The sequence below is a fragment of the Lonchura striata genome, chromosome 21 (assembly GCF_050655825.1).
Source record: "Lonchura striata isolate lonStrDom1 chromosome 21, ASM5065582v1, whole genome shotgun sequence".
Lineage (NCBI taxonomy): Eukaryota > Metazoa > Chordata > Aves > Passeriformes > Estrildidae > Lonchura > Lonchura striata.
Genome location: NC_140723.1, coordinates 2,840,797 through 2,859,485, shown reverse-complemented (window position 1 = coordinate 2,859,485; position 18,689 = coordinate 2,840,797). Strand labels below are relative to the sequence as shown.

General features: G+C 45.0%; 1 long non-coding RNA gene across 1 annotated transcript in view; it reads left to right on the top strand.

Moving 5' to 3' along the window:
• The first annotated feature begins 8,249 nt into the window (after window positions 1-8,249).
• LOC146765666 (uncharacterized) overlaps window positions 8,250-18,689 on the top strand; it is a 37,887-nt gene continuing 27,447 nt past the window's right edge. Inside the window, exon 1 of the long non-coding RNA XR_014949777.1 lies at window positions 8,250-17,497. This is a non-coding gene — a long non-coding RNA (uncharacterized LOC146765666). The remainder of the gene's footprint in view (window positions 17,498-18,689) is intronic.

Genomic DNA, 18,689 nt, shown 5'->3' with positions numbered 1-18,689 from the left:
AGCACGATAGGGAAAGAAACAGAAAGTATGCACCAAAGAAAAACAATTCAGTGGGGAAAATGCTTGTATTTCTCTTCTGTGTCATTTTACAAGGCCAAAGAAGTGGAACCCAAACCCTCTGCAGCCCGTTTGCATCACGGGGCTGTGTCTGCAGACGTCGTTACCTTGACATTGGTGGAGCCCCTCGCTGGCAGCGCTGGCGTGAGCACAGCACGTTTTGCCATGTACCAGACACATTCACTGCAGAGCAAAACAAAGGCAGATGAAGTGAGAAGTGGGAGTCATGAATCATTTAAAAAGAAACAGCACACACAGAGCCCACTGTGAGAGGGGTGGGAGTGGTGCAGGGAGGGCTGCCAGCGACAAGGGCACAGTGCCACGGGCCAGGGCAGGGGCACAGGGGTGGCACCTGCGTTTGGAAGCTCAGACAGGCACCTTGTCCCACAAACCTTCCTCCTAACCTGAAATTCGGGCTTCCATGACAGATCAAATTAATTTCTCCCCACTCCCCTCACAGATGTGGGGTTTGGGCAGGTACAACCCATAGACACAGAGACTTGCACTGCTCTGCTGCCATGGGCCTGTGCCAGAGCCACCCACTCGGTGCTCCTGGGAGGTGGAGAGAACCCTCTTCTGGCAAGGTTTTGTCTCTCCTTTGAATTTACCCTGAGGCCAGATTCTTCCTTCATTCTCCTGAGATTTACACTGGTGTGGCTTTAGTGATTTGCACTGAAAATCAGGGATTTCATCACTCCCTGCACTCGTATTTGCTGATGATCATCCAAGAGGGGTTTGCACAACTCTCAGCATGTGCTGGGGTTCTTGGGGCTGTCCTGAGCAGGAGCTGGATCATCCCAGTGGGTCCCTTCCAACTCAGGATGTTCTGTGATCCAATGACAATGCAGGGCCAGCAGTTTTCTCTTCCCCTTCTCTCCTCTGCTTGCTCTCAGAGGAACTGCTCTTGTCCCATATTGGCCTGGGTTTGAAGCAGGGAGTTTTGCTCCTGGTGCCTCTAGATGATTGCGTGTCGTTCTCTGGGCTGGATGAAACAGTGAGTCCTGATAAAAGTGGGTCATTGGAATCAGTGCTTCTGTCATTCCCTTTTTTTGAAACCTTAGGATATTAAAAGGTAGTTCTTTCATCTATCCTTAAGCAAAGAATTCAAAGTTCTTGAAAGACTGGGTTTCTGGGTTTTGGTTTTTGTCCTGAAGTACATCCTGGAGCTCCTGTTCCCAGTACGGCAGCCTGGGCAGGGATCCTTTGGCTTTCTTCCCACATCAATGCCTTCTCCTGGATGCTGAATTATTCAGACTTTGCAGGATATTGGAAAGCATTTTTCCTCTTTATTAGCAGGGGGTTAATTCCAATTACTAATTTTGAATTTCTGTTGTAGCTTATCTGATATTTCTGATCTTATCTGATATATCTCAAGCACTGAGCAAATTTTGAATTTCATGAGATTCACGCCACGTTAAACTCTGTAGAAATACTCATTGTCCACATGGGGCTCTTCCACCAGAAGTGATGAATGTGTCATCAAAATTATGAATCACTGTTAGGAACAGTCTGGGCCATCAGAGACTGCCAGGTCAGTGTTTTTTAGAGGGTTTAGATCACAAGCACATTGTGAGTATTCCTGCATCAGAAATAGATTGTAAAGCTTTAGTCATTTAGCTATTGCAATGGGTGAAAATGAAAACTGGTAAAAGAACATTTAAAAAGAACCCAGCTTGAGTCATCACAGAGGACCTTTGTCCCACAGAGTGAAGTCTAGGGGAAGCCTTAGCCTCAAATCTTTCATTCTCAGTAAATATAATGTGTCGACCCTGCTTTTGGTTTTAATCCCAATTTAAAACAATTTACTGTATTTTGCCAGCTATGACTGTAAGTTCACACACACAAAAAAAAAAAACATGCTGAGTTTCTCAGAGTTTATATAGTTAAAATAAAATTACTCTCTGAATTCATAGGTTTAAGTGTTGAGTTTTATTTGAAGTGAAAGAAAGCAGGCCACCAAAATGATCCAATTTCCCTGACATACTGTAGAAGGAAATAGGGAAAAAAAATCAAGTCACTTAATGCAAAAGAAAAAAATCCAAAAAAACTTAAAAAAAAACCCAACTGCCAAGACAACATTTTTAACACTTACACCAGACAAACTGTTGGATTTCAAATTGGCAAACAGTCTGTTATGACAGTCCTGTGATGGAGCAATTCATAGAAAGAAAACTATCAGGAAAACTCCACTCTAAGCAAGTGGGGCTTCTAATCAAGAGATGGTGCCACTCAAATCTAGATCAGAAAGGAGTCACAGAAATAAAAGATTTGTTCCACAGTGTAATTTGTGTGGGTAGGAGCAGTGCCAGAGTGGAATCCCAAAGGCAGGGAGGTGATTTGAACCAGAACTGAGCCAGTGCCAGCCCTTGCACAGGTTTATGGGCTCTTGGCTGATGTGGTTTGGCACTTTGCAGCCTCCAGAGCTCTTGAAAAATGGAGGGAATTCAATCATTTCAATCAGTTTTCTGATCCATCCTGCATTCTACAACCCAGAGAACCTCTTTGGGTAGCCTTGAATAGTTGTTTCATTTCAATATCCCCTCACTTGAGAGCCTGTGGCTGCATTCCTGAATCTGTGAGTGATGGACTCTGCAGTGCAAGAGTCAGGGGAAGAATCCTGACACCCATCTCTTTCAAGCTTTCCCTTTGCTTAAAATACCTCCAGGTATTTCAGGATTTTGGCTTTTTTTTTAAGTTCAGTATTGCCAATCTTATACTAATAAAGGCATAAGCCTGTACTTCAGAATCCTGAGTGGCATAATTATGACTGTAAAAATAGAACACTTTTTCATAAAGGCTGAGGTATTCAGATGACATTCAAGCAGCTGCATCTTCAAGAGAAATAGCACATATTAGGGTATTGCTAATAAAATTGTAAGTACTGGCAACAGAGTGCTTCATGTAATCACAGTCCTCGGGATTTCTATTCCCTAGAGGAATTCCTTTGGACTGACACATCCCCCTACATTCAGTACATCTAAAATAGGCCAGTTTGGCACCTGCTGGTCACCCAGTGATGGTGACTCCAGGCTCCAGTTTGGATCTGGCTTTTCCTTTCGTCACAGAATTTCAGCGTTGCCTTGAGGAAAATCAGCTTTTAACCTCCACTGCAGAGCACTGGGAGGATCATCCTGGTTCTAGGCCAGGGTAATGGACACACTGGGCTCTATCTCCCACCGGGACAGAAAGGAACTTCACCAAATTCCCAAGAATTTAACAGATTCTGGTAATGTTCTTCACAGCCCCAGCTTTAAAATAGGAGAGAAAGTACTGCCTTGTATCACAGAAATGTTCAGAAAATTAAAGACTTTGAAGCAGTTTGAGATCTAATCAGAAGTGCTACAAAGTGTCGTTAATTATGGTTAATTTGTTCTCTGGCTGTACGCAATTTTTAGCATGAGGTTCTCTGATACAATGATAATGAGGACTAAACAGGGATCTTAATGTGATTTCTGTGATTGTCGGCATGAACTTCACTTGCCATCTATTTCCAGCAAAGTGTGCATAAAATTAACCATCACAGCAGAGAATATTCAACGAGACATATTGGAACAAAAGCTTGAACTGATGCTTATAATTGTGGTATTTTCTTAATGAGTGACAGGTGCTCTGGTTGACGTGACGTTCTCACAAATCTCTTTTTCATTCAATAGGTTGATTCACAAAACCGTGCCCTGTTTGTGTAACCAAACAAGTGGGTTAAGAAAAAAAGAACCTGGGCTCTACTTTTCTCCTTAAACTTTTTTTTTTCCCTGTTGTTGCTGAACAGCAGCAAGACTGCCTGAACTTTAAATCACTTAAATGGCTGTGTTACACCTACAGCTGAATGAATAATTCAGCTCCCAGTCACTGTCTGAATTTGATAGGAAGGAAAGGGGAGGGTCCCCACGGGACTGGATGTGTGAGCAAGGGGGAAGGGGAAGGCTAATTAATTACACATTTGCAGTGGGGAATACTTTAAAAGAATCCACTTAAGTACTGTTTTTTTGTTACATATTGCTGATCACAGCTGAGAGCATAATACCAAGGCAACCATATCCCTGAAAACTTAACTCTTTGGGGCCTGTCCACGACAGACCAAAATGAAGGGGAAAAGAGCCCCATCCCAAACCCAGCGCTGTGTTTCATTAGATAAATGCTTCAGCTAAGGAATGATTCACCACCTGCTGATGTCACATTCATTTCTGGTGCAATTGCAATATGAATTTCTTTTTTTCTCTGTGTTATTTTCAGAGATTTTCCCTCTGAAAGCGGTGCTGAGCTGGCTGCCTCTCCCGGGGCGTTGAGGCAACGTGGTAGTATTACCATTGACACCAAGGATGCAAATTATTTTTCTCTTGGCACAAGGAAGATTTTTGCTGCCAAGAGAACGATCTCTAGATTAAGCTTTTTTTAAATACTGTAAACTATTTTGGTAGTAGCAAATTACTGTGACTTGGTGTACGTGATCTCTGACTATTTTTAAGGCCCCTGTGGCAGAGCTGCAGAGCCTTCCCCTGGACTTGTACGGTCATTTTGGGAAGGAACACAGGCCCCTTTTATAGCCAGACCATTCCCATTCTCTGCACAACAAACACCAACTGCAGTTGGAATTGATTTATTTCAAATAGCTCTGGAATTATCTCTCTCTAACAAAAAACTGCCAATTCCGAGGCGATGTTTAATGACTGCTTTTGTTTCATATTCCCACATGGGGTTTTATTCTTTGTCGTTTTCTTCTCTAAAAATCGAGCAGACTTTGATCCTCCATTGCTCTGCATCATTAATGAAGGAGCCAGCTTCCTAAAAACCTGCTTTATTCCATTGCAAAGTTGGTCATGGCCTTGGATGTGTTTGGGAAGATGGTGATTATTGATTACTGGTGCATTTTGAGGCACTCCAATATCCAGCTGGGAAGAGCAGTTGGAAATTTACTGCCACGGGTCTGCTCCCCTTCCACCATCCACTGCTGTACCTCCACAGTGGTTCCATGCAGTGCAGCCACCTCACAAGGCTGCAGGCTGCTATCCCTGATTTGTGTCAGCTCATTGAAGAATCATTTCTTAAGTTTTGAAATAGTAGAATTTACTACAACTGTCTGTTACCTACACCTATGGAAATGTGGCAGTTCCCAAATCATTTTCCCTTCTGTCTCCCAGAAGGGAGTTGTGGGCTCAGCAATTTGTAAAATGTTTCAGAGCCCTTTGAGTGAAAAGTTTAAATGTTTTGGTTTAGATCCTCCAATTCATGTGTAATATTCATTGCAGACATCAGGGAGAAGGAGAAGTGTGGGCCTGGGCCTCAACAAAGGCTTTTAGGAGATGCTGTAACATAAAAGTTTATAAGAATGCTCAGAGTAATTTAGTTCTGGATCAAAATATAGCTGGCAGGAGAGATGGGCAATTACCTACTCTTTAATACAGACAGGGAATGCATTCTCCCTCCCAGTTATTATTGTCCATACCTATTATTTCAGAACCACTGGACATGGATGTGCCTTGCTGAGGCACAGCTTCCACAATGAGGTCACCTGCAGCTTGGAAGTACAGCTGTTCCCCTCGCCTTCATTTTTAATTCATGGGCTTGTTGTGGGTGTTAGTTTTTTTTATCTGCTGTTTATTCTGCAAGCCCCTTTTGGGCACATTGATGCCTCCAGCAAGCTTTGTGTGCCAGGGAATTATGGGTCCAGAGATTCTGCAAATCTGCATCCCAGCCAAAGCGTTTGAAAGCTGCTTCTTTTGAATGCCATGCATTCAGCTCACATTCCTTCTTTCCTTTCTATCTCTCCCCCTTTTCCTCTTTTCCCCCCTCTCTTCCCTCCCTTTCTGTCCTCTTTCTCTTTCTCTCCCGCTCTCAATTATTCTTCATTTTCCCCCTTCTCCCTTTCCTGCCTCCTTCCCCCTTTTTCCTCTTTCTCTCTCCTTCTCTTTTCCTCCTGTCCCCTCTCCCTTTCCTTTTCTTTTTCCTTTCTCACCCAGTGATCCCCCCACTAATGATGGGACACTGCACTGCACAGTGAACAATTTGGCTGGGAAGAGGAAGAGGGAGCTTTCCACTCCCTAAAAAACGAGCTAGAAACCTCTGCATGGGGTGGCCGAGACTATTCACTTGCAGCCTGTCTGTGGGCTGATGTCTGCAGGATTCCAGGGGCTCTAAATGCCCACTGGAGAAGGTGATGTGCCATTCATCTCCTCCATCCCAGCCCTGTGATATCTGGCTCATCTCTCCATCCACAGGGATAACATCCTTCCCTTCTAGTCCTTTTTTTTTTTTCCTTCACTCCCTATTTTATTTTTAAATATTAAAGCTCTCCGGGTTTCCCCAGTAAATCAGTGTGTGTGTGAAGTGCTGGTTACTTGTAGCTGGAGGCTGTTTTCCCCCTCTGATGGACTGTGAGCATTTTGTCTAAAACCGTCTCTTCTCTCCATCCCTCCTCCCGTCCCTCCTCCCCCGCCAGCCTCAGCGAGCTCAGCTCAGCTGCACATAATGACATCCAATCTGTTCAGGAAAAGAAAAAAACAGGAGGGGGAGAATATTTCCCTTTGATTTATACAGAAGCTGAGTTGGCAGAGAGCTCAGCTCAGGGGTGGGTGGAAGGGGAACCAAAAAGCAAATTTGTGATGCATGGGCACACTCTCCCCTGGGGTGGTGCCAGCCAGCACAGCAGCCAAAGCCGCCGGAGAAGCTTTGCAGGTTCCGTGTGTGCGCCCAAGGCATCCTCCTTCCCAGCGTATCACCCTCGCCATGCAAACACACCCCCACAGTCTGGGGTTAATTTAATTTTAAAATGACATTAGAGATAACACAGGCCGGCTCATTAGCAGCAGACAAAACACACAGAGCCCTGCGCAAAGCCGGGCTCAGGCTCAGGGAGAGGGCAGCAGCCCGGGGCTTTGCTCGTTCCAGCACTCAGCCCTTGAGCCGGGGACAGCTCTTAAGTGACAAGGACAGGGCTGGGTTCATGGGGGAAAGGATCACGGAAAAAGGGAAGGGAATCTTGTGCTGCAGTTCAGGTGCTGGAGTGGGATTGTCTGGTGAAAATCCTAATATCACAGGCCAAGGAAATCATACGGATTTGTATCACATCACAGAGGATCTTCCCAAGCACTTTATACCACATCTTTCATTCACTTAAGACAACATATGAAAAGGACTCTAAAGAGGCCCTGGTGCTCTATCTGAATGCTTTGTGAGGGATTCTGAGTGGAAGTGACAGCACGAGGTCGAATGCAGGAGGTGTGGGCTGGTTCCATCAAGTCCTGAGCAACTACAAGAATCTCCTGTGTCCATAATCTGATGTCTGTTCACCCCTCCACTACAATTCTGGGTATGTATCCTGGGCAAAACTGAGAAAAAATAACAAATGCAGTACTAATTTGCCACAGTTTATCTGAGAGATAAAGTATGGAATAGAAGCCTGATTTCATGTCTCCTGGTGATGTTCAAAAATACCTATTCAACTAATTATGATTTGAATGGCATTTTACTAATTACACCCTGGGTAAGTTCTGCCACAGGGCAGGGTGGTGTGCAGGGAAGAGAAGGTGCTGCAGACCCCAGCTGTGAATGAGAATGACTGAGAATGGGGGGATGTTTTACAGAACAGGCCCCATCCACTGGGATTCATTGAACACAGCCCAGCTAAAATGGCATTTCAGCCTAGTCCAAGGCCATAGGGAGGGATCAGCACTGGCAAGTGAACTGGATGTGAACAGCAGGATCCAGATTGCCATAGAAATTCACAGTGCCTGCTGTTATTAGGGATTGAACCAGCTGACCTGGCAATAATTAATGGACAGCTCAGTGGAGGAGGGTCTGTCTCCTTTGGAGAACCAGCCCCAAAGCCCAGCTGTCCTCCCTGAGCTCGCACCCTGCATCCTCTGGCAGGAGAGAACCTTGGAATGCCCAGACATTGAAACCCCAAACTGATGTGGGACCTTGGTGAGATGTGAGCACACGTCTGCCCAGGCAGGGTGTGGAGGAGCAGAGCAGAACAGCCGTGTTCCAGCAGGCACTGTGCCCTGCAAGGTCACTTGTGACTGACACGGAGAGGCAATGCCAGCACGGGCACACGGGCTGGGCTTTTCCTTGGCTCAGCCCCACCTGGGGACACGAAGCCAAGCAGAGCCAGGGCTCCCAGCCTGCTGCACCTCAGCTCTCCACAGGCACTGCTGAGCTCCCAGGTTAAAAGGCTTTGTGCTGCACTGAGCAGCAGTGGCTGCTCAGTTCCTCTTGCATTCGTGATCCTGGCGTTTCTTTTCTCGGTGTCTCTGCTCCAAAGGACTCGGCAGATCCCACTGCACTTCAATATTTAATTCATAATCTCCACAAGGGTAGGTGAGCATTCCTATTCTCTAGGTAGGTCACCAGGGCATCCAGAGGTGACACAGTTTATCTAAGAGATAAAGTATGGAATGGAAGCCTGATTTCCTGTCTCCTAGTGGTGTTCAGAAATACCTATTCAGCTAATTATGATTTGAATGGCATTTGTAAGGCTCTGGGTCAGGCCCCAAGAACTTGGCCACTCTGCAGGTAAACACAGCCAAGCAGATGTTGTGAATTTAGCTCTGGACAGTTCTGGGCATGAAAGGCAGTGGGGCAGGGGATCACACATGGCAGACGTGAATGAACAGAATGACAGAAGAGAATAATTGAGTCAATTCCATTCTATAGGCTTCACTTCATTGTTAGTAATTTGGAATATAAACTAAAGGATTCAAAAAAAGCCAAGACTGCTATGCTGCTAGGAGCTAAAACACCCAGATTTGCAGCTGAAATAAATGTACAGGATGAGACAGAGGGTAGGGAAGACAGGACCACACGACTTCTCAGCTTCCATCTCAAATCTTCCTTTTTGTTTGCCTGTTTTCTCTAGTGCATTCTGTTGATTCAGGGTGGCTGGGGGCTGGAGGTGGCTCTAAGCCTGGCCTTGGGGAGCAGAGCAGCCTTGAGCTCAGCACTTACAGTCACTCAGTTCCCCAGTGCCTCGGCTCCCCTGTCTGCTGGCACCTGTCCTGGGGACACTCTGTCATCTGCAATGTCCTGGGGGACCCAAGCCAGTCCCTGCCAGATGGCCTGTGGCCAGAACTGCTGGAAAACTCAATCACTGAGGCAAAGCCCTTCTATTTTACCCCTCGCCACAGCTATCCAGTCTCAACACCCATTTGGGTGCTAATTAAAACCCTGGTCCTAAACTCTCCCCTCTACTCTTCTCCAGTTCTTCCCCCCTCAGTCTTCAGCTCTCCCCTTCAGTTGCAGGGTAAGAAATTAGTTTCCTACGTAGGTCTGTGTGTGTGTGCATCTATAAATAAACAGACCAATATTCTGGTAACTGAATTGTACCCTCCCCTTCCCTGCCTCAGGAGCATCTTGTTCCCATCTCTCCCCAGCAGAAGAGCGAGCCAGAATGAAATGCCTGATTCCTAGTAAGTACTGTCAGCACAGCAGCTGGGGAGAAGAATATCTGAGGGAAATGCACGAGTGCACTGGCATTTATTTATTTCCTGGGGATATTTATATAGCACAGACCTCAGAGCACAAGTGCACTTGATGTTTCTGTCAGCGAAGGAGGGGAAATGAGATTGGAGCACCGGCTGCACCGTGCATTTTTTGCTTCCAGAACTGGCAGGGATGGCCCCCAAGGCTCTGAAGGTTACTGGGATTGAGTCCTCATGTCCGACTGCTGTGAGTGGGAGGCACAAAGCCACCAAGGCTGGCACTAGAACGAGATTAACTGCAAGCCCTGATTTGACTATTGTGCTATTTTATTTCCTCTAGGAAAATCCCTGCAAAAGGCTAGTGTCACCATTTGTCAAAAGTACAGGTTTTTCTTCTTTACTAAAGCAGAATTCCTTGGCTTCCCTGGGATATTTGCCTGAGCAAACAGTGAGTGAAGCCTAAATCGGGTTTTAATTGTCCATGACTTGCAGTTTCTGGACTTTCCCAGCTCATTCCTCCCTAATCACTAAACATCCCCATGCTCCCATTTCCTGTAAACTTTTCAGAGTGTCTTTTTCCACTTCAACTTTCCATGTTCTAAAGAGTCAAGGTCCAGCACTGAGAAGTGGGTACGTGACAGCAGCACAGATCCCAGTGCCAAACTGCAGCTCCTTTTCCTGAGCATCCGTCTGGCCCTGCGCTCCGGGGGCCGAGGGAAGCTGCTGCCCCAGACCTGTCTGCAGGAAAGCAGCACCTGTGGTGTCACCTTGGCTCATTCTTGGTGCACACCAGAGCCAAGGCTGCTCCCAGTGCCAGAGAACTGCCTGCAGGAACATCCTGTGTGTGCCTGGGGGAAGAGGGAGAGGGAGGAAGAGGAAGGGCTGGGTTGGTGGCCATGCAAGAGGCTTCCCAACATGCTGCCTTCATCAGAGGGACATGCTGAGTAATTAACAGCCAACAACGCCAGACAGGGGAGATCTTTCTTCCTGTTTGGAGGGCGAGGGCTACGGGAGAAATTAGGAAGCACGGAGATGGGAGCAATTTGGCCTCGTTCCACCAGTACACACTGCTTTATTAATAGGAGCTGCACATGTTCCTGAGCCGTGGAGCCAGGCAGACACTGCAGGGGATGGCTCCTGGCTGCTGTCAGGCAGTGATTTACCAGGGGCCACTCGCTGCCCTGCCACGAGGAGATGATGGAAGTGAACAAGGAACAACTGTCATGAAGTTGTTCCAAGCAGGAATTTATTTGCTAAGAACATTTTAGTGTAGCTTTTTCCTAAAGCTGTTCAGACTTAGAGGAAGATAACTTGTCTGCAGTGTTATTAAAATGCTCAGTATTCCTTCTTCTGTTTAGGAGCTGCCATTGTGGAAAGAACACTTCATATCCTACTTGTCTTCTCTTCACAGCTGACGTGCACCCAATTGTTTCTGTAATTGAGATAATCTGTACTCTGTTCTCATTAGATTATTCCCACCCACAAATATTCTTCATATGTCTTCAACCATGAAATGACCTGCTATAACACCAGCTGTCCCAGTGAGCCCACTGGAACTGGTGCTTGCATGAGTAAGGCTTAGAGCACTTGATCCCAAGCTATTTAGACTTTAGTCACTCAGTTGCTGTCTGGTCCTACAGGGAGGAGGGATGACTGTGTACAGCAGAGCAAGCCAGGAACATTTGATTCACCATCACAGATTCTTTTGCCCATGTCTGCCTATTTGATTTAAAAATATATACATGCCAAGGGGCTTGATATGTCTCTTGTGCCCCATTTAGCATCTGCTGAGTGCCCTGGAGCAGCCTGCAGTGTAACACAAGTCACTGGAGGATAGATTTGATAGAGGCAAAAAACAAAGCAATTGATACCCTCAGGCTCCAGAAATCTTCAAACTGATTCTTGCTGACTACAGGCAACAAAGCAATTCATGGCAACGTGGTTGAAAGTTCCTTTTATTTCAAAGCTGCTAAACCCTCCCTGGCACTTAAAGTCACTTTTCATAAAGCAAACCCAGTGAGCTTGCTGGGTTCCCAAGATCTCAGCCCCAGGAAGCCTTTAACAGGAGTCAAAAGAGACATTAAGCACTGGGGAGGAATCAGGGAGACATAAAACAGAAATTAGGGTTTAACATGGGGCCGTGGGGAGCTCAGTAAAGAAAAGGCAATTTTTTCATGTGTTATTTCCCTCCTGTGCATTTCCCTTTTGGTCAGACCTTCAGAAGAGCTTTTTCTGTGGAAGTGGCCCACTTTGCCCAATGAATGAAGTGCACTCTGCAGATGGGAGCTGGGGTGTTTGGAAGCGGGTGTTTGGAAAGTGGTAGCCAGATTATTTTATTTTAAGGCTCTATTGCAGCAAAAGGCAGGAAAACAGACAGGGGGAGAGTAGTGAGTGGTTCACTGGCACCGATTGTCTACCACAGCAGGTTCAGCACTTCGATTTGAGTGACTTCTCTCTCCAGATGGTTGGTGGGAGCTGACTACCCAGATCTTTGCATAGCATGCTCCATAATGAAAACGTATGGCATCACTTGCTATCTTTTAAGAGCTTTTTTCTTCAGCCCAAGTATAGCTCAGTGTGTTATGGATCCCTTCTCTGCCTGATGCAGAAAAATCGGGTCCCTGTCACCCGCCCAACCAGGGACTGGGAGCTGGGAGTTCCTGTGCTCAAGGCAGACTCACTCACTTTTACAACTGCATAATCCCACGAGGATGAGGAGTAGTCTTCCTGCCACAGGGAAATTGGTAGAATGGCCCCAGCTTTCCAGATCATGTTGCTACTTTGCACACTTTTGTCTGACCTAAATATTCAGAATAACTAGTGGTTCATACCACCACACTGATTCTATGGGAACTGAGAAATTCTAGTAATCTGAAGAAAGTATCTCTGTGTCCTCTCACAAAGCACCGGGGATTTGATAAATGGGTTTATAGAGGCACCATCTTCAGAAATGCTGGATTGACATTTCCAGCTATTACAGGGTGGAAACCACTGTCTGGCTTTTCCAGCAGCACAGGGTGATGTTACTTACTGCCCAACAGTACCTTCTGATTTTGTTTGAATAAGGATCAGAACGACCTTCTTCTGACTTCTGGTGCCCAAAACAAACTACTTCTCTCAATCCTGTAAAACTGAGAAAAATGTCAAATAGATCTTGCTCCAATATAAAATACAAGCTTGTAATTCACCATAATTTGGGGTAAGATAAAATTATCCTGTAGGCATCTTTCCATGTATCAGTTCCCAGGGACATTTTGACTGATATCTTGCCCAAAGCACCCAGGTCACTATGCCCTGTCCATGTTCAACATAGAATTATTTCTATAACTTCTATTTCCATTTCATTTTCTGGATATGAAAACCCACAAAACTGCCTTTTGAAGTTGTCTAGTGACCTTGGTGGGGGTTTTTTGGGTTTGTTTGATTGTTTGTTTGTTTGTTTTAATCAATGGCATCAGGAATTTGCATCTAAATCACAAGACAAACCTGGGTTTGGTTGGATTCTGCTGACTCCTTCCCAGGAAAAGCAAGTCCAAGCTTCTCAGCAGCCATTCTTGAGCTCTGCTTAAGCTCTGCTTGTCACACATGATATGTGTGACACACTGGATTCCCTTTGTTTCTCCCAACTTTTGATTTTCCATCTGAGACTTGGAGTGAACTGGAAAACACAATCAGTGGGAAGAATATACAGGAAATGGAAGCCATAAACAAAACTGACTGGTTGAGTCTCCCTGAGGTCTGGAGTACAGTTGTTGAAACAAAGCACTGGTGACCCCAAAAGATCTGAAGCTAAACAGAATCCTTTCAAGATGGAAATGTGGGACAAAGATGGCAGAGATGAGTTGGTAATGGCCTCATCTTTTCTTTTGTAGGCTCTAGTCCAGATGGAGCTTTAAAATAACAGCAGCATGTTGGACCCACACAAGGGCAGGGCTCAGAGTTAGGAAATCTTTATCTATTGTGAGACTCACTATGTGATTTTGTCTTCCTAAACCTGGAGAATTGCCTTTTAAAGATCCAAACAGTCAGAGCTGGAGGCATCTCACCAGAATAATTCAGCTGCCATTTCAGGACTAATAAATACAAACCTTTATAATCTACTTCTGAGGCATATATAAAGAAGAAAATGCCTGATGCTAATATATGAGATGGACTTCAAAAGAGACACTGTTCTTCCTAGTCACAAAAATCAATAATCCTCTGTAAGTGTCCAGATTTCAGCAACCAGAAGCTCCAGCCTTCACCCATTAGCAGGAGGGAAACAGGGAAATGTTATTCTCACAGCAGGGTATAACAAGAGGGCATTACATGTATTTCTCAATGAGAGATCCTTGGTTTTGAACTTTGGAAAATCTGGATGCTTCTCAGAGATGTTAAAAAGAAAAGGCTTGGATTCTGCTTCATGGTGTAGGTGCTAAGCCAGCTTGAAAATGTTGGCATCATCATCAAATGCCAAAGTTCACCACACCTAGTTAAATTCAGCTTTTTACTGCAGATTGGTCAAATACTGGAACCAGTTTGTCAGGCAGACTGTGGAGTCTCCATCCTTGGATACATCCAAAACCCAGCTGGACGTGGCACTCAGCAAAGTCTTGACCCTGCCTGAGCAGGTTGTTGGACCAGGAGATCCCAACCTCAATGATTCTGTGATAAACTCCATCCCTGTTTTGTGTCATTATGAGAATTTCTATGTGACTCAAAAATTCTTCCATTCTAAGAATCTGGGAGCCTTAACATTAATTTAAGTGGCAGTGAGAGCAAATTCCAAGATGTCAGGGTGGCAGAAAGCTCTTTATCTCATAAAGCTCCTGGGCACCTTTTTCTGGAATTAACTCTGGGCTTTTTCCCTTCAGATATTCTCCAGCCTTTGCAAAGGAAACTGCAGTAACAAATCAGATTCTGCAGTACAGCATTTTAAGTCCTGAAGCAAAATTCAGCAGTTTTAGAGGGACAGCATAAAAGGGAATGGGGCGGGGGAAGTGGGGTGGGAAGTATTTATAATCCCTTTAATATTTTAAAATTTAATTATATCCAAATTGGGTTAGCGAGACTGACAAGAATACTGCATCTAAAGCATGGAGCCCAGAGGCAGCATTGGAAAATGAGAGGAGAAATTAATAATAAAAAACTCCTATTGCTTCAAGGCAGCAGACTGGAACACTGACATTCCATTACTCCGTCTGTCTGCTGAATTCATTTAGCATCTGTGGCCTAAATAGGCTAGTTTTAAAGAGGCATGCTCCAGTTTTCATGTTGGCAGGGGGTGGGGGTTGTCAGAGGATTTTTCTTCCTTGAAATCCGTCTGGGGAAGGCACATCAGGCTGTGGTTAATAGGGGAGAGTCCCTCTGACCTCCCAGCAGCTGTAGTTAGTGATACCTTGGAGGGCTCTGTGACGCCCTGGGGCACTGCAGCTCCATTTCCCAGGGCAGAGCAGGAGCAGGGATGTCGTGCATGGAATTGCAGCCCGGGGTTTTAACTCTGTCAAGGCACGAGCTCAGCCCTCACTGAAGTCCAGCCATTTCCAGCAGCTCTGAATTTAAAAGTGGATCAAGGTATTACAAGGGAATATCACAAGATAAACTAGGCAGATTGGAAATGTTCTCTTTCTCTGTACCCCCAACACTGCCCAGCAGCCCCTGCCACAGCCTGTGTCCCCCAGAACTCCCAGTTCTCCCTCGGGATGCTCCTTCCAGCTGCCAGCTCCATCCCAACCTCTGGGAAGGGCAGACACAGCCCCTGGGGCAGGGGGGCTGCAGTGCCCAGGGAACCCACACAGGGAGAGCCCAGGAGGGAGAGGAGGGAATGATTCTCCAATTTACTCCCCAGAAACCTGTAAGTGTTCCACTTTTGGGTATTTTCTGAAACATCTGGATACCAGGAGGATAAAAGGTACCAGTGTAACCTCCCAGTAAGATCAATTGTTTAAAGCTTTCTGTGTATTTCCAGTCTTTTTGGCTTCCTTCCCAAGCTTACAGAAACAGGTCTGTGACTTTCCTTGGAGTAGAATATAATGTATTCTGTGTAGTTCTATTTTTTTTTTTGTTTCCATTTTATGCAAATAAACTTTTATTCCCTCTCCCCTGATTTATCATCTTCAAGGTCTTTGTGTAAATTATGCAGAAAGGAAAACCATGGATTTTATGGAAAGTCATATAGAAGTTGTTAAAATTGGCCTCTTCTCCTCCTCTTCATTGTTATTTGCTCTCAGTGTGGATTTTATCAAAAGTTTTTATCAAGTTTAATGGAGATTACCCAACAGACAGAGACATGATAAAAAATTTTACGGATGCAGCCGACCATGAAACACAGCCATGCTTTTTGATTTCAAGCATGTAGGGTATTACCCAGCAAGATTCTCCCAGTTACCTGCAAAATCCAAGTTTTCTGAAGTGTTGGCTTGTGGAGAATGACTTCCCCCAGGAAGGGAAAAGGGAAGGTGAGACCCTCTGTTTCCTTCACAATCATGTACTGGGAGAAAGAGCTCATGAACTGCCCAGAGTTACCGTCAAGGAGATGCTGCTGATTTCTGAGAAAATTTAATAATATTTTGGACATGAAGAGAATCTTGCCTATTGTCATCCAGCCATAACCAACACTGACACAGGCACTCTCCACCAAAACAACTATTGTTTTAAAAATGTAACCACAGTTTTAATCCTTTCACTGCCACTTTTTTTTCCACCACTGAATACCATCATTGTCTCCTTCTTTGGTCACCTTCTGCTTGATTCCACAGTCACTGAAGTCAGAGCTAAATTGGTTTAAGAATGTGTAAATACTGCTTAATGCTTCTTGATATCATTTCCAGCCTCCACCTTGGCTGCTCCTAAAAACAGGAACTCTGTAAACTTTCTTGCTTTGTCCTGAATTTGTTATTTATGCTTCCAGGAGGGAATCTTCTTTTTGTTTTTGCATTTCCACAGAATTGAAAGTAAATACCTGGCTTGCATCTTCCCAAGCACATGTGCTGCAGGGAAATCTAACCACTGGAGAGCTGCTTTTAAAGAGCTGTGTTATTCCTTCTTCCTCCCATTAGGCAGCAGTCCAGCCAAATTTACCTTTGCTTTGACTTAAACATATTTCTTTTCTAGTCTTTTTCTACAGCAACAGTCTGGCCTTAGGCAAATCTCCTGGGAGACTTGGTTAAAATGCACCTGTGCTACACAGGCAAACAGATATTGCAGAGCTGGTGCTCTCTCTTGGCCAACACTGTAATATTTCACTGGGGCTCTTATGGGATTTGTCTCCATCACAAAGGAAATGTCCTGTAGTGTTGAAAGAGGACTTAATTTCAGTTATCATTATTTCATAGAATGAGAACTGTACAGTTATAAATCACCAGAGAATTTTCTGCAGTTTTCATTGAATTCTTTCTGCTTTAGGCTCACAACTGTTTCTTGCAACTCACAGCCTTTTCTGCTCAGCTTCCTTCTTTAACTGCTCACTTCTGCCTTTTCTTTTTTCTCTATGGAAATAAATAAGTCACAATTAGACCACTGCACAAAGACACCAGGTTGTTCATCATCTTTTCCCCTTTGTTTATGTATCTTCATGGCAGTGCCTGCCTTGATAATAAACAATTCTGTAATCACATCAAAACTAGCAGGAATAAACCTATATTTGATGAGCATATGCAGATTCCTGTTAGAGGTGTGTTTATTAATGGCAACTATAAATCATTGGTTGGTGTGATTTCACTAGCTCGTATTTAACTTGCATTTGACAGGTTCCATCTCTTTAAGAACTTTCCTTCAGGGAGTAGCTTAGTTCATTTTTCTGAAAAGAAGCAACGACCTCCCCCAGGTTGTTTCTTGACTGAAGTAATTGCTGTGACTCCTCAGGTCCCAGACAACCAACAGATAATTAGTTCCAATTAAGTTCTCTCACAGGTGCTTATGAAATTGCCATTTGGAAGCAGCAGGTTCCCCTAGAAGGTGAACTGAATAGTGGGAAAGGGAGCACCAAAGATCAGAGCCAAAGGAGGATCAGTCCTGCTGTCGTGCTGCTTTTGGCTTTAGCAGGGGTATGTACCAACTATGTTTTTACTTTTAGACCTGGGGTTGCTCAGCGTGGGTCCTTGTTGGGCTTCTTTCACTCTTTAAAAAGGGGAGAAAAAAAAAAAGGGCAAGCACGAAGTAACTTTGGAATGGCCACTGTGTGAGAGCTGTGCTCTCACAGGGACTCTGCTCTCCCTGCAGGGTCCGTGTGCCTTGGGTCAGCGGGGTTTGAGTTCCAGGAGGATGCCTGAGTAACACACACACAGTCTGACCCGTTCTTACTGGTGCCACTGTTTTTAGCTGCTTCTTACTGGTGCAATGGGGCTCTTAAAGCTGCTTCTTAGCCAGAGAAGGATCATGTCTTTAACTGTCTGCAGCCTGTTGCTTTATGTGGGAGTCAGGAGGGAGTTGTAGAACTTATATTAAAAGACAAAAAGCATCTATGAACTTGACGTGTGACTAAAAGCACAAAAAGAGCTGCAGATTTTAATTTAATCCTTGTCTCGGTCGTTGTTATTTCTGTGTCTGCCCTTACTGGTGGTGTGTGTTGTGCTACTGTTGAATTGTGTGCTGGCACTTTTATTTAACCAAAATGCAGTTGCAGGGTGCAACGGGTGCAGCTCTGTGCCTGCCCCTGGCTCTTGGGGGGTCTGTTGCTCTGAATTCCAGTTCCTGGCCATACTGTGAGCCAAGACAGTGCTGTTTATTGTAGACTGAAGAAAGTAAGTGTATGTCAAACACCAGTAATGTCAATCTCATCCCCAAATAGTGCCAGCATTGTTCCCCTGCTCTGGAAGTGCTGCAATTTAGACCCATATGGTTTCTACCAAGTCGGGCTGGTTTCTCCTCACCCAGCTGGGGAGAGTCTCTGCTCTATTGGCACTAATTAATTAATCTGCTCCACCTGGGTTGAATCACTATGTTGGAAGAGACCTTTAAGTTGGTTGTGGAGGAAAGAGGAGGAAATTCCCTTGAAGAGGCTCCTTGGGTTGGTCATCCTTGAACCTACAAGGTCCCTTTGAACTCCCTGGGGCTGCCACAGCGCTTTGGGCTGTGTCCGTAAGTGAGCACCTGGAAAGATCAGGAAGATCTCTATTTCACAGATTCAAGTATTCTTCTGTCTTCTTGTCACCCAAAACCTCCATCAAACTTTCCATGGTAGCAGTTAGAGACTCATCATGAATATGCATGTCTCAATTTACTGACTTCCTTAAAATC